Source organism: Anser cygnoides, chromosome 10 (assembly GCF_040182565.1).
Source record: "Anser cygnoides isolate HZ-2024a breed goose chromosome 10, Taihu_goose_T2T_genome, whole genome shotgun sequence".
Classification (NCBI taxonomy): Eukaryota; Metazoa; Chordata; class Aves; order Anseriformes; family Anatidae; genus Anser; species Anser cygnoides.
In genome coordinates, this window is record NC_089882.1 from 13,464,987 (window position 1) to 13,492,084 (window position 27,098).

The 27,098-nt window shown below is 45.4% G+C and overlaps 1 long non-coding RNA gene across 3 annotated transcripts in view; it reads left to right on the forward strand.

Moving 5' to 3' along the window:
• LOC125183823 (uncharacterized) overlaps positions 1-26,540 on the forward strand; it is a 73,877-nt gene extending 47,337 nt beyond the window's left edge. For 2 of the 3 annotated variants that reach the window (XR_010833959.1, XR_010833960.1), the window contains exons 2-3: positions 16,108-16,202; positions 21,210-26,540. This is a non-coding gene — a long non-coding RNA (uncharacterized lncRNA). The remainder of the gene's footprint in view (positions 1-16,107; positions 16,203-21,209) is intronic. The other variant, XR_010833961.1, reaches the window with a different exon arrangement.
• The last annotated feature ends 558 nt before the right edge of the window (positions 26,541-27,098 follow it).

Consider the following 27,098-nt stretch of genomic DNA (forward strand, 5'->3'; position numbering starts at 1 on the left):
GATAGAAATGATTTAATGGAAAACAGAACATAGAGCATAAACCTGCCAGCACACGGAGCATCCTGAAGCCACCTAGTCTGTAACCCGGGGCAAATGCCTTCCAGCTAGGAATGAGATGCCTGGTGCTCTAGCAACCTTCCTGCCAGGCCATACCGTTATAAACATGGTCCTTCCTTGCTCCAGGTTTTCATGTTCCACTCCTAATTCAAACAGGGCCAAATCCTCCTCCCTTCCAGACAGACCCATCCAACCCACAATCCCAGATGACTCTTTTAAGGGATGAAGGGAGCATGGAAACTGGAAACTGGGTTCATGTGCTGTCTGCTCAGCTTTGACCTGGTGCTGAAAGGAGGGCAAACACTACCGCAATGGGATCTGACCTGCCCTCACACCCCTACTCGGAGGATTGCAGCTCTGGGGTTGCCAGTCCAGCATCTTTCCTGTTGTAGGCTTAGGGCTATGATTCACAGGCCCTGGAGGTGGCAGACACTGGTGCCCTGCTGGTCTCAGGGCCGTGCTGGCCTCACAGAGGTGGGCAGAGCTGGTGGAAAGGGCTGTGCTTCCGTGGAGCTCCTGTACTATCAACAACTGCAAATTCGGATATTACACCAGACAGCACCAGCAGGCGGAGTGCAGCCTATCCACGTCTTCTTTTTCTAAATCTGCACCTCTGATGATCCTTCATTGATTGCTTGGTGGTTTTACATGCTGTCTGCAGGCTCAAATTGTAGGTGTTTTTTTTTGTTTGTTTGTTTTTTGTTTTTTTTTTTGTTTGGTTGTTTTTTTTACCAGATCTAGTAGCCGCAATATCCCAAACAAGGTAGCTTCAGGACAGCAATGTCAATTTTACTCTTAAGTTTTCAAGCAAAGATTCAAATAAACTCACTCCACCAATCCTTCACAGCCCTTGCTTTGCATTCCCTGTTAGTGTTTAGCAACAAACCTGTAAACGTGCTTCCAGCTGCCCATCCTAAGCTGCCCAAACCTTAGGTGAATTTGGTACAACAGATAGCATCCTATGGAAGAGGAGAAGAGAGAAGGAGTGAGGAAGGAAGTGGGGAGGAGCACAGCATGGTAAAGGAACCATGAGGCCAATGATCACTTGAAGTTGGCTGCAGAATGCCTCGCTTACAACTGCTAGCAGTGCTTCGGCACTGAGGAAGCCTTGAGGAATCACCCACCGCTCCCAGGCACCCAGCCCAGCACCCCACACTGGTCTGAGAGCACCCGTGGGAGTCACTGCATGAGCCTGCCTGACCTGGGGCAGCCAGGAGGCCGTGGCAGATTGCTTTGGCACCGGTAGTGGGTGCAGACAGCAACACTGAGGGCTCAAAGCCAGGCTGATCGGTAGCACTGTGCTGGGAAATAACCCACCTCCCTGTCTTCTTGCAACAAAAAATGTCTGTAGATGAAAAACGACAGAAGGAAGGAAAACCTGGGGGAAAACACTAGAAGGATGCACTTCTCTCTCCCTGTCCCACACCTCCCACCCTACTCTACCTTTCTCATCCCACTTCCGATAGGTATTTTTTTCATCCACCCCCCCCCTTCCCCTGCTCTCCTCCCCAATCCCTCCCTCTGTCTCTGATGGATGGAACCATTAGTGGAATCACTGTAAATAATGTGTAAAGTTAGAAGTTACAACAAGGTATCTCATTAAAGCCGCTTCACTCATCTTACTTCCCAATTAATGTTTAAGGCTTCGCTGGAATGCGGTGACAATATGTCACAGCATATCATTGTGGCAGGCGACAGGAAGTTAATAACCCACTGGCCCTTAAAGGAGCCTTTAATGTCAGCTGCAGAGGAGTAAACAACGCTGGTTTCTCCCCCCCCAAAAGTCTGCCCCCACCCCCCTTTTTCTTTTTCCTCTTTTAATTCACTGCAGGAATGAAAGAGTTTGTGCTGAAATAACATCATTATCTCGTAAAGCCATCTTCCCGCAGAGGCAGAGCACAAAAGGTGTTGCCCAAGGGACTCTGGGATTTTCGGCGCTGTGACAAAGTTGCTCCAACTCCCCACCCCGAAAATTCGAGAACTCATGGAGTGTTTGCCTTCACCGCTCTTTCCGCCTCCGCTTAGGGCCTCGTTCCTTTTTTAATAAAAGAAACTCCCTTGTCCTTCTTTTCTTAGCAGCAATTTCTACCCCCTTCCCACACCTTCAAGCCCCTAAACACAACTTCACAGCATCAGCGTAGTCAAAAGTTTCCTTTCATGTGTAACGGTTTTATCTACCATTATTGTAACTTTCTTCCTTTGACTGCGCTGCTTTCTGGGGGACCAGTCATCTTTGCCTTTCATTCCTCTGAGCATCTGTTCACTTTGAGTGCAGTCGCAGCTCTTTACCCTCCTGTTGCCACGTGATGGGGCTTGAGCTCTCCTGGACACCAGTTGTCACAGGTTCCAGATGGGATCTATCCCCAGCAGCTCCTCTGGAGTCAAGGCAACTCCTCTGGATTGTCCCAGACCTGCCGAAAATGGACCAGAGCTCCTGAGTTTGGAGGAGGTGGTGTGGCATTGGTGTCACTAGCCCAATTCTCTCTGGAGATGTAAAGATTCGCTAATCACACTGCGATACAACATAAATGACCCATTATTGGAAAACCGTTTTGTAGATGTATTTCTCCCATGAGAAAGAAGAACAGAAAAGTTTAAAAAACTACAGAAAAAGTATCTGGGACCTGGTGACCTGCGCCTGAAGCCCTGTTCAGATCTCGAACTTTGTCCCTACACCTCACTGGGACACCTGTAAAGGTGACTAATTCGACCACCCATTTCCTGCCTCCCCACACTGCTGGAAGTGTAACAGATTGGAAGTTCATATAGTGCTTTGGGATCATCAAATAAAGGCACTGCAGAAATGTAAATGTGCTCAGTTCCTTCCTCTCTTCTCTAGCTCAAATACATTATTGATTTGCTCATTTACCAGGGGCCACTTGTCAAAAGTATAACAGCATTAGCAGCACTTGATGTAATAGGGGAATGGAGAGGTCTGTGATTAAGTTTAGACAGCCTTGTTTGACTTAGTTAATTGGTTAAATATATTCAGTTACATGTGATGCTTCAGATTTTCGGCTCCAATAAGGTATAATATTAATTTTAATTAAAGCTCAACAGAGTTGGCCAAATATTTCTATTTTCTGAGTATTTTTCTTAATCGTATAATTCATATTCTGCTATAACAGGGATTCTGGTAGCAACTGAGGTCTGGAACCTTTTTGTTTGACGGTTTTCATGTAAAAGATGAACTAGGTAGTCTGCCATTGAGACGTGAATTTATTAAAATCTTATTTTTTTTTTTTATTTATTAAAATGCTGAAGAAGAAATGGAGAGGAATTAGTTAAAATTCCCCTCCACTTCAAGACAAGATTAATCTATGTCTTTCCAGAGAGACGATTTTCTGCCTTTTCTTAAAAATCTAAAATTCTCATGAAAGCCATAGCTGCAAGAACTTGCACTTCCTCCTAAATTTGCCAAGGAGCCTTCATATCGGCTGTCAACCCTAGGCAATCCCTGGTTCGATGGTTCCTTTCTGAAGACCGGCATCCATCACAGGAAGGTCAAACAGCATCCTACGGGCTGCCTTAGCCAAGGGTCCCAAAAAGTGGGACTCTTACCATAAATCCCTGAGTGTCTTCACAGTTCTCGTGGTTCCCACCTTATGAAGGACATAGGACACCGAGCCCCACCTCCTTCAGTTCAGCATTCCTCAGGGAAGGGGATATTTGTGCCAGGGACATGCCGGCATGAAGTCAGATTTGCCAAGAGATTTCCAAGTTGCCAAGAAACTTCAAGAAATTGAAATTTCAAGAAATTGAAATTGAAAAAAATCCAAGAATTTTTTTCTCAGCTCTTTCCTGGAGAGACTTCAGGCTGGCTTGCCTAACACCTATGGTCCTTGGGCCATAAAGGTCTCCATCCAAAGCACAGCTGGAGTTCTACGAGGAATGTGCAAGTCCCAGTAACACTACCAGACTGGTATAACTGGAGCAGATTCACCTGACCTCAGCATAGCAAGGCATCCAGCAGGTGTTCAGAAGGAGGGGGAGCAGGCTACCTCCGATGAACCTTGTTGACGTAATAATTACAAGAGTGGATATTGCCTTCCTAATGACAGCAATTGAAAGTGCAAATACAGCCGCAGCGCATTAAAAATAGCCCACTGCTCCCATGAAGCAGCAGCTGCATTTGAGGACTTTTCCCAGTGCAGAGCTCACAGGACCGCCCCCCCGGCTTTCCTGCCAGCTCCCCACCCCTCTGCTTTGCATTTCAATTATTTTTCCTTCTCTCTCTTGAAATGCAGACTAAAAGATCTGAAAGAAGAAAGATGGAAGGCAATTCCTGTACTGCCTACCAGCCATGCCTGGATTTCTTTATATTACAGGCGGTCAATTAAAAAGATGTGATATTTTTCTTTTACAGTATTGGGATCCAGCTCTGCAAGCCTTTAATTATCTTTATAGGTGGAGCCAGGACTGGGAGAGGGTGGAAACAGCATCTTTTCTTTCAGTTGATCCATCCCTGAGAGGATTCAGCTCAGGTATTTAGAGCCTAGTGATAAAAAAAATAGCCCATTTTTGCATGTTTTCCTCCTCATCCCTACCGTAAGACCATTAAGGTTCTGATCTCCTGACTTCCAAAGGACCTAAATGTCACATACATATATAAGCATTTTGTTCATGCTTATAAATAAGTGGGGGCCCCAGCTTGGCCAATGGTCACACCTTATCTAAAATGTGACTTCTTAAATGTTCCTTAGAGCATCTATCCATGGCGTCTGTACCTGACATCCCTGACATGGCTGGTAACCCTCGGCACCAACACCTGCTGGTGCACTTCTGACTGTATTTAATGACACAGCCCAGTGTGACTTTCTATCACCTATTGATTGTACGTCTGCCCCTTAGAGACAACACAGAGGTGCCCATAGGGGAAGATGCTGTGGTCCTTTTCTCCCCGGAGCTCTGGCAGGAATACCCCAGATCTAGATGGCATAGCTCCTTACTCTCCCTGCTTAGATCTTCCTCTAATTCACATTGGACTACCCTATCTCCCCAGCAAGGATGGCTGAACGGGCAGTCTCCTACATGAAACAGAGGAGATGACAATAAAATCTGTTACACTATGTGAAGGATTCACTGAAAGCTGCTGCCTGGGCTGTGCAAGGGCTAGCAGAATAGCACTGGTACTGGTGTTCAGCAGGTGTGGGAATGGGATAATGCATAAAAGCAGGCTGCAACCCCCAGTGTATCAGCCCAAAGGAAGAATCCTGACATCTCATTCTTGTTCGGGGTGGCAGAGAACCCAGGGTTATGCTCTCAGGGGAGTCAGTTGTGGGGCCAGAGTGGAGTGAGATATAATTATGGAATAATGCGTGTTCTTCTCCCACCACTCCCCCCTTTCTAAATTAGCTGTCATGTCACTAAAACTGTTTCTGTGTTCCACAATCAGTCCACTTAACGGTAACAAAGCAGTGCAGATCTATCAAACTCACAATGAGCTCCACTAATGACCGCTGAAATTACCAAAGCCATCCTGCTTCCCAGCACCCTGGCCCTATCTCCGCCTCTCTTCAATCATTGTTCTGCCTGGCCCACAGGGAAAGGATTGTGTCAGAGGGCATGTGAGGCCGCATCCAGCCACCTGGCATGTCACCATCATGCCTCAAAAAACTATTCTTCCTGGAGCAAAGTGCTGAGGCTGTCGGGCTTATGCCTCCTTTACTGCGAGGGGGATGCTGGGGAGGGCTCTGGGCAGTTACTGGAGGTACCAAGGGGAAACCATCAGAGCTAGAGCCAGCAGTGAAATACCAGCAGAGTGCATTGTTCCTGGTCCCTGATTATGCATTTAGCTGCATTGCTAAGCACATCTTTTTTTTTTTTTTCCTTTTTTTTTTTTTTTTTTGTAACTGCTCCTCGGAAGTGCAATCTCGCTGCTATTCAGATACAATGTGGCTTCTATTCTCTCTCCCAGTTTTAATTATGTGTCCGCCACTGCTTCTTCTCCAAGCTGGCGGGCTCTGAGATTCATAATTTCAGCCTGACACCATAGTAACCACTTAGTTTGATTCAAGACTCTAATGTCATCACTGGCTGGTCTTGAATAGAGCAGGGAGAGAGGGTGTAATTTGAAGGCAGCATCACATAGAAACTGCAATTATTTCTCCCTTTCGGAGGGAAATGTAAACAAAAGGTCATCGCTGGTCAGTGCTCTTCATTTCCATCCACACACACACTGACAAGCTGACTTTTTTGTTTATTATTTATTTCCTCACCCACCCACATGCCTCTACACCAGCACCAGGAGCAGCAGCCAGTGTTGGTTATCACCCCTCCGTAGGGATGTTACTACATCTCTTGGAGAATCCCTCTGGTATTTAAAAATGGCCCCAGACAGCTTGTAAAATCACCTCGGTGTCCCAAGAAGACCCTGAAGAGGGCTGTCTCTATGGGCATGCAGCCTGTCCAGCCCTCTGCAGCCAGATGCTGCAGCAACCAGCACATGCTGATAAACAGTCCTGTCTTCTGGGTTGCCTATCGAGGCAAGGATCAAGGATAGGCAACCCTGTCCTTGCAAGACAGGGGTTTCAAAATCTCTTCTCTCTCTTTTCCCTTTCTTCCATGCAGATCCCATGTAAAATTTCCTATATCTTTCCCCCCAAAGATAAATAAGTGAATCTTTTCTGGAGACCAGACTCCGTGGCTCCAGAGTGACCCCAAGAGCTGTCTTGTCCTCCACCAGCTCAGAGGGCTGCCTCACACTCACTCACACGTGCTTAGAACAAAAGAGCCACAGGGCAACAATGCCACCATCAACCCAGTTATTATCCCGTGGACCGTGGTTTGCCATGTCTCTGGACACAGCCTGTCTCTGATCCCACTGGGGACGGCAGAGACACATAAGACGGATATCAGCAAGACAGATGGATGTGTGCACACAGCGAAATGCAATTCACTCGGTAGCATTCGCTGCAAATCCTGCTGCAATAAATGAAGCTCTCCTGCCCTCCCCCAATGGCTCAGTGATAGAAAGGAGTTAAGTGAAAATAAATGCTCATATCAAATCACAGGTATTGATTTTCTGAGCTGGTAAATGAAGGCGCTTTATCTCCGATGGGAGATTGAATGTCTGTGTGCCATGCTTTGCTCCATTTTCATAAAAAGGAAGGCATGGTGGAATTATTTTACCTGGCTTCTCATAAAGTGTAAAGGGAGCAGATTCTCGTGTCAATGACAAGAGGTATCAATCAGGAAAAATGCCATGAAGACAATGGAGCCGTTGAGGATTGTCAATGGAATAACAAGCTTGGGAGGCTGTGCTTGGACATTGACTCGTCCTTCAGCAAATATGGCAGTGTCTTTCCGTGTTTCCATGGTCGCTGTCCCCTGCCAGTAACCTCTTCTCCACAGTTTACTTTTTGTTTGCTGGAAGTTAAGCTTACATCTACATCATTTAATTCTGCTGGCTGGTTTAAGATGAGAACAAGGGTTTCACTGCTACTTATGCTAGTTTTGAGCTCTAATGAGTTCTGAGCAGGATGTGATATTGAAATTATAGGTACATTACATGTAATAATCTGCAGAAAAACCTTAAAGGGAGTTGTCTTGAGGAGTGGTTTGGAAGATCAAAGCTGACTGATGCAAAGTAATTCATGTAGGCAGGAGAAGTCACACTCTCTAAGGTCCTTTGGAAGCGCAACCTCTTTTTGACCGGGTTCATCGACACAGGCATGCCTTGAAATGAAAAAGCTAAACTTCTGCGTCTGAGATCTGCAGATCTGTGTCCAAACCTTCCATCTTATCTGGCAGTTACCCATCTTATCAGGCAATTTTCTGGCACTAACAGTTCATCTCTGCAGCCGTCCACCCATTTCACTATGCAGCCAGACCTGATTATTCTGCTGTTGATATTTTTTCAAAGTAGAAAAGATCAAACATATAAAAATAGATGCAAAGAAGCAAGTCATTAAAAAGCAGGCCCCATGCCTTTGCAGCAGACATGGGATTCTTCTGGTATAAAACTGTGCTGCTGAGCACATTTTCACTGCCTGCCCTTCTTGGCCATGCACACCAGGCAGACGTGAGAGGATCCAGCTGAACCCCGTGACAGGGAGAAAAGAAACGTCAGGTGGATTTCAGCCAGAAGTGACTTTTGCATGGGGGACATTAAGAGACACTCTGTGTTCCTGACTTGGAGCCTGGCTACTTTTTATATTCCCCCAGTACTAAGCAGACAGACAACTCCTGAGTACAGAATCTCAACTCACGGGGATATAACCACTGATCTTAAACTTTGAGGCTTGTCTGTGTTGATGTGAAGGGACTTGGCATGGAGTTCATAGTTCCAGAGAGGCAATCCACAATGACATGGCCTGAAGCTATTGCTCTCTCCACCCCTAGCCTGGCAATTTCTGCTGACCTCTGAGGGAGCAAAACCCAGCCCAAGCCCATCAGTTCAGTGGAGAAAAGATTGTGTGTCCTGTCATGGATTTCCCAGCACTGATATGGAATAAAAAAAATAGACTGGTTGTTGATGCCAATTTTCACTGCATGGGGACATATATGGAGGACAATAAGAGAAAAAAATGGCTCTTGATTATAAATGGTTCAATCTGAGATGTGCGAAGTGGCAGTATGGGTCTAAAGAAGCAAATTCACACTGCTGGGAAGAAAACCCACAGTACATGGGAAGCATGAACATGACCCTGTAAGGGAATGTTATCCTGATGCTAGGTGGTCTTTGCTGTGCAGTTGCAATGCAGCACTATGATGATAAAAGAAATCATTTTGTGACAGCATCCTCTGAAATTTACTTTATTATTTCCTGGTTATTGTACAGCCCTTCTCAAGGCAGACTGTGAGCATAGTCCAGTAGCTCAGATCTGCTCAGGGAGGTGGTCACTTGAAATAAGTGGGTAGAACAAGACACTCTTTTGTAGATCTCGGTTGAAGCAGTCAAGTCACTTTTGCCAGAGCCATGGGGTAAATAGGTGAGATTTTCTTTTTATTCCCAGTGGGAGGGTTGAACATAAGGCATTAGCATTCTATTTTGGTAGGATTTCTACTTTCATTATGACAATTATTTCAAGTTGCCAAGATTTGTTAACCTCTCTTAGCATCCATTTTTTGGGTGGGTGGTGGGTTAGTTGCGTTGGTTGGTTTATTTTTTTCTTTGAGGGGGAGATTTGTTTTTGTTGTTGTTGTTTGTTTTTGGGGGAGGGTGGAATGAAGGAAGAGGACAGGTTGCTTTTTTTTATTATTCCCCCACCCACATGTCTAAGGTCTCTTTTCCAATAATGTTCTTACTGCAAGAAGTGGAAATGTTGCCCTGTACAACCTCTCTATAGAGTGTGAACATCAATCCTCTCTTATTAAGCTGAAGCTAAAATGCTCATAGATAAACTGTTAAAAAGAAGAAAGCATCTATGCTGTGGTGGAAAAGGTAAAATGCAGTAATTGTCCAAACCTTTCAAGGAAGAATATCTCAGTAGGGAAGGGAGGACCTTTTTCCTTTCTGTGGCAAATTGCCAGAAGACTCCAGGAAAGCTTACTTCACCAAGAGACATTTATTTTTAGGCACAAAATCACCTTTATCACCCTTCATTTCTGCAAATTTTTTCCAAATGCAGAGAGAAGCAAATACCTTTTGCCACCCAGCTTTGTGCACATGCTATCCCTCTCTAATGTTTCTGCTCTTTTTGAGTACTTTCTGAATCTGATTTATTTGCAGTCTCTGAAAGAAAAAAAAAAAAAAAAAGGCATTCCCTGTCATGTCTATGTGGGCAACGAGAGCTAGAGCATGTGTAGACATGTAGGGTGGATTAATCTGATTAAATTCAGGCCTCTAAGTCTAAACTAGTCACCCAAAGCTCCTTTCTTACAGTAGACAGACATCTCATCGATATACAGTCAATGGAACCAGAGGTGCAATTTATCTCATTGCAAAGTAGATGCCCAAAGTAGGTCACATGAATCACACCCCTAAGAGCCTATTTCCCCCGTTGACTAAAGAGGGATCCTAGCATGACCAAACCATTTGTAGATACCTTTTTTTTTTCCTGCTGTGCTGTACCCTTGTTACTTTGAGCCATTCTCTGTCTCTGTGGCTCCATTTCCTACACATAGCACTGAAATATTGGTTTCTTCCTTCCCCCTGTTCAGGATAATCTCTTGAACCAAGTGCTAGGAAATAAGGGATGAAGACATAAAAATATGGCCCAGAGAGTTGTTGATCTCTAGACTTTATGCACAACCTTAGCCCAGATAACAATAAACATGAAAGTCTGAAGGTTGGAGAGGTATCTGAACTTGGTCAGGAATAAGAAATGGGTTGACTGGGTATTTCGGTGGGGAAAATGCCTTTTTCCTTTCTCTGCCGTGAGATGTTTTAAATGACCTTTAGAAAAAATGCATCTGGGAACTCAAGCAAGACAGCATGAAAACAGAGCTGTGAAATGCACACCAGCCAGCTCAGGTCTAACCAGAAATCTTCCAAAGCAGAATCCAAAAGTCAGGCATGAGATTTTGATGCCTAGTGAAGATAACTTTTTAAAGCATAAGAAAGAAGACTGTTGCAGGCTGAACAAGTCAGCACTTCTCATGAATCCAGAAAGATGGTCTATATATTATTTAAACCATCCAATTTATTGAACAGCTCGAACAGGTTCTCTGTACAGCAGTCAGAGCTGATGAGGGCTCACAGAAAACTTTGCAAAGCATTCTGCTTTCTGCCAGTTCTTCAGCCGCAGGAAGTTTTGCTCCCTTGCCTGGATCATTTGCATGAAGAAAGGTCTTTGCTTCTGTCACCTCTTCCCTGCCTCAGAGCAGAACTTCTGGTGATAGCAACACAGTCACCTGTGCTGCTTCTGAAAGAGGTGCTGTAGAGCTTCATGGCCCTAGGCCAGCACCTTCAGATGCATTGATGACTCTACTGGCAACATCATAGCACAGGTGTATCAGAGAGAGCAGGAAAAGATGAACCTTTAATAACTTCTATTCTGAGATCTGTTGGAACTGGAATAGCAGGCTAGCTAGAAGACAAGTGCTCCCCTCCACGTGTTTGAAGAGAGAATTTTGTTTTAAATCCTTAGCAGTACCTAGCCAGCAAACTGCCCGTCTGGGCATCAAAATGACGCATCAAAATGCATCAAAAGTCTGCCACAAAATGAGGTCGAAGTCCACATGTTTCCAAATAAAACCCACACAGGCAGGGCTCTAAGAAGCTGCGAAACTCAGAATTAAACCAAACTTTCTCACCCTTCAAATAATCTTGGGTCTTAGCATTTCAGCCTATGCTTGGATAAAAATTTGCGTCTGTGGTTGAGGTACCTAAACAAGCTTTTCCTTCGTTAGTAGCAATCCTTTGCCTCTCCTGGATTTTCTCACATCTGAGTCACAAAGTGATGTGTTTATATTGGAAATGTGTGTGAGCATATCTTCCCTAACTAGCAGGGGACTGGAGAGAAACAGCTGAACAAGTACATGCTCGTACATGCACAGACACACACACAATGGACCTAACACAGCTAGTTATAAATCTAATAAACTGGCAAGCACTACGATCCTTATGCTGCCCATAAATAATTCACTGCCAAGATGCTTGTAGGAACAGCACCTTCTGGATAGTCCATGGGAAATTCTAACGGGTACCGAGCCCTGCTGACTCTAGTTATTAATCCTGTTTATTGCTGCAGTGCCAAAGGGCCAACACAGAATGAGCCCCCTTTGGGCTAAGAACTGTGTAAACACAGACTCTTGAGTTTAAAAGGACTTTGGGAGGAGAAATCACTGGTATAATGATGTTAGCCCAAGCCCCAGGACTGTCAAGATTCAAAATTTCTTTCCTCTCCAAGAAACAGCAATAGCTTTTAGGCAAAACTCTCTGCTTTATGTTAGAAATAGATGCAAGTTGCTGAGTCTGGAGTCTGACAGGCATGTGAATGTCTCCAGCTCTAAAGGATCTGGATGGGTTGTGCTACTTAGGGTGGTCTCTTTACAGCATAACTTACCCCACTGGGAGAAAGGGGCAGAGAAGAGGGGATATTTTGCCTCTTCCTTCTGGGAATGCTTCGTTTCAGAAATGTAATTACCTTGCCAAAATGTATGTGTTCTCCAAGGGAAGGACTGCTCTGCACTATAAATGTGCAGAAGTCCCAGACCTGGAGGCCTTCCCAGGTTTCTTCACCAAAGCATTTCTAGGGAAGTACAGGGACCAGTTTCTGTGCCCTCCCACACTCTGGGTATGTTTGCCAGAAAGAGCCAGGAAGGAAAACCAGGGGAGCAGGTAGTTTCTGTAGCTGTGGTGGTAGGTGAAACAAACCAGCCTTGTTTCAAGGGGTGGCTGAACGGCCATTAGACCATCACCAGCTTTGAGCAGTGGTCTAAAGGTAAGAATCTAAAATAAAATCCCATTATTTTGTGAGCCAGCCTGTCCCTTTCCATTGTGATTTCTAAATATGCCTTGGTAGAAACCGAGTTTTCAAAGGATTGTTGTTGAAAACATTCACTTCAAGGGGTCCCTTTTGCTCCCCAGCAAAGAGCAGCGAGATAGGATTCAGCAGAGGCAGCTGTAATCTCCCCTCCACCACTCACTCTATTGCAGCTTAGAAATGGCATTTCAATTGCCTTAGCTGTAAAGAAGGGGAGAGCTACTGCTCTACAAAGCTCTCTGAGATCTACCAGTAAATGCTCCCAGTCAGTACTGATCGATATTATTGATTTTTTTTTTTTAAAATCCTGAATCACAGTCTTGATTTTTCCAGGGGCATAACTGAGGTGAGGTGGCTCTGTAGCTCCCTGAGCAAGGCCCCTTGCTGTAATTTCTACTGCCATGAAGCACAGAGTGGGTGTTTGGCCTCCTACCTGAACCGCTCACATCATCATAGGCTACCAGATGAGTCCTGCTCATACTCCATCTGCAAAACGACCTTTTTATGCTTTCCCCCTGCCCATTCGTAATGGAACAGACTGCTTGGGCTGGTTTTACAGCAGCTTTCAGAAAGTCAGTAATACTTCCAAGCTTAAGCATGGGGATTGAACGCCCTTGAGGAGACCCCCAGAATTCAGGGTTGGGAGCCTGTTTAGAAGGAAGTTTAATAGGGATGATGGTTCCTCACACAGCAACAGCAGCAGAGGAAAGTAGAGGTACTGATACCAATGGGCAGGGGGCAGTCACAGGAGCTCTGGTGATCTCAACGTGATGAATAACTCCAGGCTGTGCCTTGAGTCTAATTCTGGGGACTGTGGCTGTAGACTGCAGCCACTGAGGTGAAATTCCCTGAAATTAGACATTTATACATATGTGTATAATACAATCTTGTAAGCCATAAAGCTAAAGTTGGTCCTACCTCTTCCAAGGTGCGTTTCCCAATAATGCTTTAAATGAAGTGTCTCAAATAAGGATTTAATTTAGACTCAATAAGGAGAGTTATTACTCTATAATGAAATAGAAAGTAGTTATTGCAAACACATTTAGTGAGGTTTAAAAGCCTCGTAATAGATATGTAGAAGCTGTGGCCTGGCTAGGAAAGTTCAGTGACTATCTTCTTAATCTTATACAGGTATTTTCTTTTTTGCTCAGTACACAATTACTATTTCATTAAATTTGTATTAAGCAGCAGCTATGGATGGGAAAACGCACCTCATTCTCCAGCATTGGCTGTTATTGCCACCCCTCCAAATGGTTACCAGTAGTGTCATTTGGAGTTAAATTCAGTGCTGCTGCCCCTTCCACAGCCTATTAAATGTACAAAATTGAAGTTGATGTGAGGAACTGGAGACCTGGTAGGATCAGGTTTGGGATGCAAGGTGCTGATTTTTCATAAGGTGCTTAGGAAAGATTTCTGACCTGAAATATGGTCTGAAGCAGCTTTGGTAAGGAGCTGGTTTGCTTTGGACCAGGATAGGATTACCTGTGGGGTTGTGCTCAGCTTTGAAGATCCTGTGCACCCAAGAAAAATAGAAGTGGACTTGGTTTGGGTCAGGGAATCTCCCCCAGGACCAAGGGAGCAACAGTATTTGAGAGACGTGATTCCTCTCCCTGTGCTCAGCCACCCACCCCTGGGGCTCACCTTTGGTGCTCTCCCCTCTCTAAACAAAAATGCTGCTTCCAGAGCAGTTCTTGGGGAATCCTGCCTTAGTCTGCTCCTGTTATTTGTAGAAGTTTCTAACACAGAGCTGCTTTCCCCAGGACCTCCCTCCTGCCTGCTAAGCATTAACCACAGCGAGACCATCCCAACCCAGGGCAAAACGAGGAGCTCAGGCCTGAAGGCAGCGGGTGCAATAGAGGATGCAGGTAGAAAGCAGAATCAATGACTTTAAGGGGAGAACTACAATCACACCCCATGCTGTCACAAGAAAGCCATGCCCCAGCTAACAGAGGAAAGAATCACACTCTCTTTCCACCAGCCAATGACTTAAATTGATCTAATGCACGAAGTCATCCTAGCTAATCCTAATTTTATAGGGTCTAATGGCCATCGCTTAGCTGTGATCACACTTTACCCAGTGTGTGAAAGAGACACACACTAAGTTAAGGTGGATGCGAAGGCAAGTGAGAGATTATCTGCTTTACAGCTGTAGAAAATGAGGCACAAAAGGGGGGGAATAAACCCACCCTGATTGAGTAAGGCAGTCCAGCAGCACATCACAAACTGCACGAACGGATCCTGAGCAATTACAGAGATCTCTGCTCTGTATTGGTTTTAAAGATTGCTCTCCCTGTAATCTGTCTTTTAGGACCTAAATGGCCTGTGACAAAAGGCTTCTGATTAAGCACTTCTTTTGCTTTGTTACACTTCAGGGTGAAACTGGTGCTCCTGAAAATAAAATAACTGAATAAAGATGAGAAGGAGAGCTGGCTGATTGCAAACTCCCAGTGCTGGAGGCTCTTCAACATCAGGTCCACATCAGTCCTGCCACTTCAGCATCCCACAGACCACTCTGAACATGTGTCTTCTCTCACCATTCTCCACCAAATATCCATGTATTGGGACTAATAAAACCCTGCCGGTGTTGTACAGGTTGCACTCAAGGCACCCTCACAAGATCATCCCAGCACAGCAAAGTTCCTTTCCAAAGCTCGCTGAAGTGAGAAGCATCAGAGCAAAATGGGGCATAAAGATTTCTTCGCTTTTGTCTGCTTACAGCATGGTTTCTGCTTAAACAGCAGCCTAAACGATAGCAGTTTTCATCCAGAGAGAGCCTGGATTTAACTCCTGTTTAAATGCACAGGCTACAGTACATACAGCATCACCACGCACCACGCAAAACTCTTCACTTGATGCTTCACACACTTAAATTTTTTGCCTCTCAAGAGTCCTAGTGTCACACAGTCTAAATTAAAGATGTCATCTTTTTTTTTTTTTTTTTTTTTTTTAATAAAACAAGGACTGTCAGGGCTAATTATTGCTTCAAATTTATTGGAACTTTACCCACAATTCATTCTGTGTCAAATACAACATTCTACTCAACCAGAAACAAAACATTTCTTTTATGTTTTGAGAAGCATATTAAACATCTTTAAAGCACCTGAGTGTATTTCTAAACTTAGGTTATTTTTTTCTACTTTGAGAAAATTTTTTCAGGTATTCTAAAACTGAACCCATTCATCAGAGCACACAAAGCTGCAAAATTATTTGGCCGACCCATTCCTGCAATTCAACAGAAAATGTTCAGAGTGAATCCCTCCACCTTTACTATGAAATTTATATTAAATTAATTAAATTAATTCTGCATTATATTAAATTTATTTTTCTTGTGGAATTTTACAAAATTTAGAAGAGACCAAAATAAATTTCTTTAAAAATTACCCAATAATTAGCTTTATAGGAACATGGAGGCTGCAGGGGGAACAACCAGATTAAACGGACTGAAATCAACGCTAACAAACACAGCAATGTTTTCTCCACTTGGGGAAAGGGAAGATATAATCCAACAACACGGTGCACAGGGAGCCCATCATCGTTCCCTTTTAGCAAGCCCAGCAGTTACTGTTACATCAGCGCAGACATGCTTTTCAGCCATTACAACTTGTACTGCTCCGCAGACATTTGGCCCTACAGGGCACACACAGCCTTAGCTTACAGCTCTGTTTTTGCTTTCCCATAGGATGGGTGAGACACTGCATTACACAAGTGTGGCACAAGGAAGCTGCATCTCTGCTGACCGATGTAGAAGAGGCTCACCAGGCACACGCGTGACTGGTATGTGAGAAAATCCTCTTTATTCTGAGATGGTCATCATGCCCCATTAGAGTGGGGAAGTTTTTTTTTTTTTTTGCACATGCCATCCAAACTGTATACAAAATAACACTGGCCAAGGTGGAAGATAACAAGCCCGTACATCTCTCAGGACAGCTTTTGAGAAGGTTTGTTGGCAAATTGGCAGTGGAAAGGAAGCAGCAGAGGGAGTTATGTCCCAGGACCCTCGTTCCCAGCATCAGGAACAAGCACTGGGGCCAGCGAGGAGGTAAATGTCACTGTGGTTTGTCGCAAGGAAGAATCAGGACAAAATGCTCAGCTTGCTGAGCAAAGGAAGCAAGCCAGCATGCCATACATAACAGAATTTAGTTATCTTTCTAACTCTGCCACTGAACAAACGAGTCCTGGTTCCCAGGTCACTGAGAGGGGGAAGCTGGGTTGCAGAGCATTGCTGGTGCAACATAGTCATATCATGATCCAGAGAAGAGGTATTTCACAGGCTGGGACAATCATTTCTCCTTCATTTTGGAGGGAAATTTTCACAAGCCTTGGATTCATTAGCAGTTCAAACGTATGTCTGTTTTTCATGACTCCACCAGTTCTTATCCAGGGAGCTGAATGTGAGATTTCGCTACTAAAGTGGTCAGGGTCTGGACCATTTGTTTGTTGCAACTGGCTCCTGAATTCATCAGCCAGGCTGGGAGGCCAGAAGTATCCCATTTTGCAGCAGGCCAAGACCATGTACATGATGGGCTAAATCCTGCTCTTGTTTTCTCTCTTTTGTATACACCCCAACAAGGAGTAGAAAAGCTCTTCAGGAGTAGCAGGCAAAAGCAGGGGAATATTTGGAAAAAATCCATGATTTTCAAGCTTGTACATTGCTGTTCTGAGGCAGAAAACAAGTGATTCTCCTCCTGGCCCCAGAGCCCTGAAGAGGTGAAAATGTCCCTACAGATATCAGAACTCTCTCCTTCAAGTCTCCAAGAGATATCAAACAGCTGTTTCATTCCTTAAAACAAAAGGGCAGTTGGTGCTCCTGACATGTTAGCCTATAACTAGATGATTCCTTTCTTGTCTCCTTCCCATGCTTTCTCTTGCAATTCCATCGTCTAATTTTCAAGAGCACGTCCTGTGAACACAACTTTTCCCTTTGACCTCTGCCCCACTGCAGCCCCATCCCTCATTAGAAGCACAACAACATCCAAAGGAAGTGTCCCATGAACAGAAGTGGGAGACAGATGGAGTTTCGCATTTGGGGTGACAGGTTCTCTGGATAATGATTTGAATGAGGGAGATAAACAGCAGTAGGAAACCTGCAGTTTCAGTGGCTCAGGTCCTGTCCTGTCAGCCTTTGAACAAACGGCAAAAGATAGCCACAAAGTGACTGGGAAAAAAAGTCAAATAAAACAGGATGCATGCTTCATTGATAAACTCATTTCTCGAAACTTCAACAAGGTTGAATAAGGTGCGAGTAAACTTGATGTACCCACCATAAATGTTTCCAAAGCTTGTCATCCAGAAGGGCCCAGTAGACAGAAGAAGGAAAGTGGGATAATAATAATGAACTGAGTTGTCAAGTTGGGCCTGCAGAGCACATCTCATGATCCACCTTGTCCAAGGTGTCCAAGTCCCTCTTGCCCTGGGAAGCCGTAGCACAAACCTGTGGATGTTGCAGTCACCAGAGCCCCAGGCTGAGGCATCACAGCCCCCTGAGCCCAGCTCCCCTGCAGAAAACACCTGTGGAGGGCTGACTCCTCGCTCCTTCCAGCGCATAAATGCCTTCAGCCGCACCTCTGGGGAGAAACCAAACTGTCAGCAAAGTAAATTGCTTTTTGGATTGCTTCTTGTCCCAATGTGAGAGCTTCACTTTAGGAGCTGTCGTGGGAAGGGATGGCACAGTTAGGTGAAAACCCCACATCCCAGAGGCGGCTCCAGGGGCTCAATATATTAATAAAACAATACCTTGAGGCTGAGGCAGGAGTGCAGGGCAGCCACTGCTTCTTCAGGAGACTAGTTTTGTGCTGGAGCGGTGGGAGAGAAAGACCTATTTTATACCTAGATAATAATAATAATAATAAAGGGAGACAAATAAATAAATAAATAAAGAGTGCTTGATAAATGCATTATTAGCTGTAGTGGGAGCAATTACAGGAAGAATGGGAAGTGACAGCTGCAGGCCCCAGATAGCCAAGGCACAAAAGGGGAGTTTTAGACAAATGTCCTCCAGATAATGGGTTTGCTTCTTGTCTAGTTTGGGGGAGGGAGCTGGCAGATATGGGAGGCATTAACAGGCTGTGCCACATGTAGGGAACAGAGATGCTGCCGTACCAACTCTCTGCAGGCATAATTTAGCTTTTTTTTTTTCTTCCCCAGTGCATCTGACTTCATATTTGTTTAAAGCAATGTGTCTTCCACTGTCTTCACCCTCTCTGCAGTGAGCTATTCCCATAATGAGAGGGAAAAGAGGGCCCTGGAGTTAACTGCTTTATAAGTTTGTCCATTTTCAGGACTGGAAGCTTAGCTAATAAGATTGTGGGGTGACCTCTGCAAATGGGGTCACAGCCTGTGAGAGAATCTGGGCTGGGCTGCAGTGGAAAGTTGATGTCAGTAACCCCACAGAGACAATCTAGAGACTGCTATCTGGAGGAAGAGGTGCCTTCTTCCAGATATCTCTGGAAGGCTAAGACACAGAGACAATGCAGCTCAATGGGAATCATTCTGCTCTAGACCTTGCACCAAATATCTGGGCCACGGCAGCAGTGAGCTCACTAAACAAGTTCTTGCCTCCCTGCTGCTCCCACTAAGGATGGAAAAAGCAAACCAAATCACTGCCACTGTTTTCTGCTGGCCAGCTCTATCCAGTGCCCGTGAGTCTGAGATTCAGAGTCCTACCTTTTGCCCTTTCCCTGTGAGGCACACACCTTTTGTTGCTTTAACCCACAGTGCTTTTCCGGTCACACAATAATGAAAGAATTCTGCCATTTCAGGAGCACAGGTGATGGAAGGCAGAGGGAGCGTGACTCCCTGTACAGCAATGTGCTCCACAATAACAGCACGAGAACCAGCTGCAATTTGGTGGGGGTGGTGACACAGAGGTCAGACAGGCTGTATTGTAATTTGCGTCCAGGAAAATGCAACCAGACATGACCAGGCAACAAAGGATCACTCTTCCAGTTATTACGAACAAAGAGCATGCAGTGGGAAATCATAGAGGCCTCTCTACAAGACCCCTGTGCCTTCAGCTTAGCTCCGTCTCAGCCTAATTACGTGGCCTTGTTTGCATTAGTTATTGTCTATGGGATCTCCCATGTCCCCTTCTCGCTGAGTGTCACTCAGAGCCATTAACACAAATTGCACAACCATACTAGGGATTCCCCTAGGGCACACATAAACTTTCCACACCAAATACGATCAGTCCAGCCTGGGGCAACACCCAGGAGGGGAGATTTCAGCTTAAATGGTTAGAAGTTGGAAAAGTTGTAAGTAACAGAAAGTGGGGGTCTAATAATAGGAAGTGTTAGGCAGCCTTAATAGAAAGCACATTACCAGGCTTGTGCTCTGCATATAATGTATCTTCTCCAAGTTAATTGCTCATCAGTTCAGTACATAAACAAAGACTGATGCTGTGACTGTGCAAGCGGCAGGGCTCATTCCCCAGTGAGCTTCTCGCTGCTAAAAGAAAGGCTCACTCCAAACACCACGTCCTACCTGCCCACAATAGCAGAGCGCCGGGGAGAACAGCTGCCTACAAACCCAGGAGGTCCTCCTGGACCTGAGGAGCTGGGGCTCTGTCACCCTGTGAAGGCTGCTCTCTGTCCTGCTGCTGACAAACATGTCCAGCTGAAATAAGGTTACTGCAATGCCTCCTCGTCTTAAATGCATTCCCTTCCTCACTCCCAAGAAGGCTTACAGGTAGCTTTTTGTTTAACTTCAGCTCCTGCCTGGTGTTCTCAAACCCTGCCAGCTTTGTTTTTCCAAAACTAGGTACCTATAGGCACTGGGACAGAAGTACTGACCCTCTTAGTGCTGAGTTATGTGAGCAAGGAGGCAGCTGAGGGCAGGGAGCTTCGCAGGGTTTGGATGTGCCCAGGGGACTGGGAGCAAACTCAGCAGCATCTCTGCCTATGTGTAGGAATATGCATAGGTCTAAAGCTGGAGGTCTGACAGGCTCTGAGGCATGAGCAGCCAGTAGGTGGGATGGGTATGGGTTGGAGGGTGATCCAACGGGGCTGTGAGGGGATCATAGGAGTTACTGACAAAAGCAGGAACCTGATGTTTACCAGCCACAGACAGCAAGGTCATGACTTTGCAACTAGCCTCAATGGGTCTCACAGTTTGCACCAAGCCTGTGGTCACCACATAGCACTAAAGGCTGAATTTGGATGGCTTGGTAAACATCATATTAGCATCCCAGTCTGTCCCTACTGGAACAGAGCTCCTTAACGCTTGGCTTGGAAACACTTTCTGAAGCAGCCTTAAGGTTTATCCACTAGAAATGTCTGAAATCTGGGATTCCCAATTGCATGAATGGCTGGTCTCACCTGGAATCATACGGCAGGAGGCGTAATGAAGTGCTGGTCTCTAGCAGCAAATAGGTCTAGACAGATCACCAGGCTGCTTCTAAACAGCGGAGAACGAATGGCCAGAGGTGAAAATTGTCTGCTCTCGGGAGTCCGCTGTTTGCAATCATCTCAGTGCCCAAGAAGGTAGAATAAGTTATCCCATGGCAAAAGATATTCTAATTTGCCTTTGGCTCAGCCTGCAAGACTGTAATCAGTGCTGCTAATCTTTAATAAAAGGGGTTCACAGGAGCCTTTGTTTATAATGACATGGTGGGTGATAGCTCTTTCTTGTTATAATCCCCTCTCAGAAAGCATCTGATGGGGAAAATGTCTCCCCTGACAGTTTGCTTAAATTTTCATTTGCCAAAACGCTGAATAAACTTCTTGTTTGTCTAATGGAACTAGAAAGAATTGTGACACTTTTATTGTTTGTTTACTTCCTCACTAGGGCACCAGCTAAATTGAAGATGTCATCACACAGCACTGAGAATCAAGCTTCTTAATTTAACTGATTGGTTTGCAAACAAGGGTCTCCAAAGCACCACTGAGCCACACAGGCTTTGCGGTGACCACAGACTGAAAAACATCAATGAACTACAGGCAGGAGAAGCAATGCAATAGGGAGGTAATCCCAGAAAAGCTGCTGCTTTTACAAAGTATTGCACAGAAGCACTGGTCAAACGGCGTCTGTAAAAGCGGCAGAGAGAAGACAAAGAGTGCAATACATTTTCCTATAAATCCTACATAATTAGCAGCTGCTACTGGATTAATGCTAGCACTAATTCTGAAAGGGGAGGGGGGGTGATTTCTTGCCTGAATTCCCTCTATTATTCACTCTTTTTATTCCCTTACAACCAGGAGGAGAGTTACTCTGGCTTTACACCACACCAAGTGAGGACGGACTGCAGCATTCAGGATGCAGACAGAGGAGCAGTCCTCCATGGATCGGTGAGATTTTCAGACAGATCAAATGTTGAGCTTCAGGTAATTGGCAGAGATCCTTTAATGTCTGAGTTTAACACTCACCTACTAGAAGAGAACACAATTAGGCAATGAGATGTGGAAGAGTCTGAAGTGCCAGGTATAATAATTCAGCTGTAGTAGGCTGTTCAGCAGAAAGCTGAAGGCTGAGAGCTGTCAATTACACCAGGGGTGAATTAATACAACCAAATTCATGCACTGAAGCATCTTATTATTGCTATGATCACATTTTATTATGAAGCAGTTTGGGTGAGGTTATTTTTTTTTAATTTATTTATCTATGTTAATTTTGTACAGAGGCAAATAAGTTATGAGTTGGGAATTGTATTAATTTCACTGCTTGGAAATATTTTAATAGCCGATTAGGTCGCTTGTTAGTTGTGTTCTTTCTTTCTTTCTTTCTTTCTTTCTTTCTTTCTTTCTTTCTTTCTTTCTTTCTTTCTTTCTTTCTTTCTTTCTTTCTTTCTTTCTTTCTTCTCTTTATGAAATTAGTGTTACGTACAACAAGCACCATGGGGTAGCAAAGCATAACCCTTCTTGGTCCCCATCCTACACAAAATTTACTAGTAACCCTCCAAACTCAACTTCCACACCAACATTTCCTTACCTCCCCCATGTGCATTTGAAGGGCTGGCCTCTCTAGGGCAAACAGAAAAGGATTTCATAGTCCAGAGGGAGATCTCCCCATTCTCCCCAAGACAAATAAACTGCATTACTGAAAGCACGAGGAAGCTCAGCAATCAGAATTTAGGATCCAGGAAAACTGTGACTTGAACACATCCAGCAAATAGTGTCACATACAGAGGGCATGGCTGCGCTGCACCATCCCAGCCTGCTGCAAGCAGTGCAGCTCTTGGGGAACCAGACAGGCTGGGGGGAACCACGCAGTTAGGGGAAGGCACTCAAGTGTCTTCTGTTTCTAGGGTAAGGTATCTAACCTGGCTGAAAGTCAACAATATTTAAAGACCAGCTGCCCTGAGATGATACCGAGAAAGGCTTTCCCGTTCCAAGAAAGAGAGATGTCTGGGTATTTGCCACTTTTACAACTTGGATTGAAAGTCTCAGGCAGTCTGGAGACATTAATTAGTTATTTATATTGAGAGAACAGGGCTCTAAGGTTTTCCTCCTCCACTTGCATAGCACGGGCGAGGTAAGATTCATGGTCTCACCCCTGCTAGACACCCACCCATGCAAGAGCACCTGGCGCTGGAGCAGCAGGGCGTTCGCCTCGAGAGCCTGGGCACAGCCAAGGAGGGGAAGACTGGCTGAGGACAGCTGGGATATGGCAGATAAAAGTCTCATGCATGGGTAGCCCAAATCTAAATGAAAACACGCTGGATTTACATGGGATTTGGGTAGAACTGGTTTGGGGACAGGCAGAGGGCAGGAAGATGGGATGTGGGCAGATCTAGGCAAGGCAGGAGGTAGGGAAGAGCAGGAGGGAAAAGCATTTAAGTGCCCCAAAGTGAGAGAAAAGGCCACTCCATTGCCTTGGCCACCAATATTTCTGCAAAAGCTCAGCGAATCCAGCTGCTAACATCGGAAGCTCAGAAACTTGGAGGAATCCTACAGTAACATTTTTCTTTGGCTTAATTACTGAAATAGACAAATTGGAAATTGGCCCATCATGAAGATAAATAGCAATAAAAAAAAAAATGCAGTTGAGAAAACTGTTCCTTCTAAATTATAATTAACCACCCACCGGCAGCTACCTGGCAGAGGTGAGAGGGGAGGCTGCGAGCAGCCCCTCGGCTCGGCCAGCAGCGCTTCCCGTGATGCTCCTCGTTACTGCACCTCCGGGGCACTTAATGCCCCATTTTGCTTTCAGTGCAATTATAAAAGGCCACTTACATTTGCCACCCCCCTTCTTTGTCTCCCCACCCCAAGATCTCTAATAGTCTAAATTATCAGCAAATTGCCTATTTGATAAGGGCAAGCCATTTTGCATTGAGAGCTGAACTATTTCCCACTTCTGGGGGATAATATTAGGCAAATAACAAGCATCATTCTTTTGACATGTACAATTATTTGCCAAGTGTATGTTTGAATAGCCTGCTCCTTTGTGTGACAGGGTCCGTTCCCCATTAGCATACTTGACAGATGAATATGCTGGGTCCTTGTGGAAAACCTGGCAGTAACCATGGTGATTGGGAGACAATGTTTTGAGTGAGGGATGTATTATCAATTTCAACTGGAAGTAAAAAAGTGTATCGCTAACGAGCTGATCTGCAATCCAGGAGAAATACATTGTTCCCAGGTAATTAAGCCAATCTTGGTACCAGTTTTAAACTCACATAAATTAGAGGCAGAGGTATCTACCTATTTTGTTGTTTCTCTCTTTCCCGATGGAGGTTTTTCTCCTTGATTTTTAATTAAAGTTCTCCGTGAAAGAACTGAAATGTGATTTTCTTTGTGCTAAGAAGTTCTGGGGGCAAAGTGGATAGCCAGGACAGTCCCTGTCTTTAGGTGTATTAGGGAGGGGTGAGCAGCTGGCCTTGCTAAACAAGGCTCCCAGGACAGTCTCTCTCTCTTGTCCGCCACCTTTTGGGTTACCCTGGCTTTATTCTGAGCTTTGTTTTTGGAACTGTGGAAGGAGATGTTGCCCTTGTATCACTCCAGAGAAAGCAGGCAGCTAAGCAGTGGCTGTGGACATCTCTTCTGACCTTGCTGAACCTTGCCTTTGATGTCCAGGCTCTGCTAGCTCCTGGGCATGTCACGGCTGTCCCCACTGAGAGGAAGGTGCTGCCCGAGTCCAGAAGAGCCTCACTGATTGCCTCCACTGGCTGCTCCCTGAACAAAATGATGCCCCTCCTGCAACCAGTGGGGCAAACCCCAATCTTGCAGAGCCAAGGAGAGAGGAAAGAAGAGAGGAGAGCATTTCTATTTGCTGAGCGCAGAGCAGAGGGGGAATGCCTCTTGTCCCCACTTTGGGAAGGTGATTTCACGTCCAGAGGAGCTCTGATGTTTGCACTGGGTCCCAGCCCCTCCTGTGTGCACAGATTTCCTGGTCAGGGTCCTGTGGGAAGAGGCAGACAGACATCACCACCCACTCAGGGCTACCTGGTGCATCGAAAGAGACAGCTCTGGATGCAGCACCGAATCCATCACAGGGAGGAGAGATGTCCTTACGCCTTCATTTGATTAGAGAGGCTGCTCACATGCCTTTCCCCCTTGGGAAAGACAGACTAAATAACCTCTGCATAGCAATGCTTTGCCTCAAATCTTGCCCATTTAAATCTATACAGAATAGGTGAACAGCATCTCCATTTTGTCCTGGTAGTTATTTTTCATCAGCTCTGCCTGGGGATAGATGGACACAAAACCCAGGCAGGGAGCAACAAGACCGGTGTTTTCCTCACGCTCTGCTAAGAGAACCAAGCGACCTGTTTGAAACCCCTGCCCAGTTCCCACGTGGACCCCTTGAATCTCTGTAACACATAACCTCACTTTACTGAAAAAAGGTAGATTACAGAAACAAGGTTACTATTAGCAGTATGATTAGCAACATATTCTCTACAGTCCTTCATTAGCAGGAATGTCCCTGCCTTTTTAGACTCAAATTTGCCCTCATTTTCCACACACCTGGTGCTCTCTTGCTTTTACTATTGTAAAATATTGACATGGAAAAAGCTGAATCAGGTACCTGAGGTCAGAGAAGGTGATTTGCACTGGAGTAATGAATCCTACTGCCTCCCAGAGCTCCCTTTCTTGCTTTTTCCTTGTTCCTGGTTCTTTTTCAGGCAAATGTTTGATTTATTTTTTTTTCCCCCACCCCCAGCCTCTGTTCCCCCCACTCTCCCTGTTTTGGACTTTGGCAGGTTGAGAGCTACAATTAGAGCCAGTGTTTATGGTGCTGGCCATATGGCTCACGATGCAAAACAGCAGCTGCATGGGAATCTCGAGAGGAGCCCTCCCCAAGGTCACGGCGCGCAAGGGAGCGCATGCCCACCCAGGTGGGACACAGGAGCCTGCCACCACTTGATCTATGACCGCGCACGTATCGTACGATCGAGCACCTCTGATGCAAACTAATGCCAGAGCAGCTGTGGAGCACTGATTGTGTTGCAAAGGCGGATGCTTAGCAGAGCATCGGGGACACGGAAACATCAGGGGTTTCTTCCTCCTTCCAGAGACCCGCTGCAAGTTCCTGAAATTAGGACGGAGATGGGCTGAAGTCACCTAGGACCTTACAGTGCCTTAAAAGTAAGCTCTAGGTCAGCACTGGGATGAAGGTTTCCCTTTTACTGGAGGGTCTTCTAGAGGGAATTTATCTGGGTACCACTCATGGAGAGCCACATGAGATGGGGGCTCTCATGGCAGCAAGCATCTTGCTGTCCCAAATCGGGGCACTTTCTGCCCATTCTGTTTCTGCTGTGACCCTCCCCTTTCTGTCCCAAAGATACGTGACAACATGACCACCACTGTGGCCCCTTGTCTGATTGATAGTCTCAGCTGTGTCATCCACAAACACAAGGTAAGAAATCCCATTACTGCAATCACAAATGCATTACACCCATATCTAAAGAGCAGAGATTCATTCCAGATTAGGTAGATTATTTTTTCTTAAGGAGGGACAGTGTTTAAATCACAAATTTGCTATAGAAATAGCTCTGTAAAAAGCAACCTGAACAACTTCTGCACCCAGCTGTCTTTCAGAAAACCTAGCACCAAGCTAGCCAAGCTGGGATTTCCTTTGGCTCTCTTGTGACATTACCAGATATGCTTTTAAAGATGTCACATTCATAAAAGAGCAAGTGTGTGACCTGACTGAAGCAGGCATTTCCCAGGCTGTTTATCACCCTCCAATAAATGAATGAGAGCATTTGATGCTTACAGGCTCTAACCAGCCCAGAAGGGCACTCTCTGGGACTGCACCAGCTTCCCTGCTCTTCCCAGAGAGCAGAAAAGTACATGTCCCAGAGTCTGACACACGGGCCAGTGAGCTGCTCGTCATCGTGCAGGAAGCCAGCTAGCTCTCCATATCGCATCACAGAGCCCATCTCAGAAATGTGTCCATTGCTGCACTTCCAGGATGTCCCCATTTAACAGTGTGGCAACACCACACAGCAGTGTGGGGACTGAGGAAGGCTGCTTGCCTGTCTGAAACCACTGAAAGAAGTTAGTTCAATGCTAGTCTTTCTGCAGGACACGGCCTCCCAGCCCTTGCCAGTCTGACCAGGTCCTGAGGCTTTAAATCTCACCCAAAAAATTTCAGGCAAGATCTTGTCTGCCTGTGTTAAGGATTGCCCCCTAAAACTAAATCTGTATGTGAAGGTGTTGTAGAGGTTTCCCTGCTGACCACTCCAATCCCAAAGTTGTTATCTATAGTACCATATTCAGTCTCCATATGGTGCTC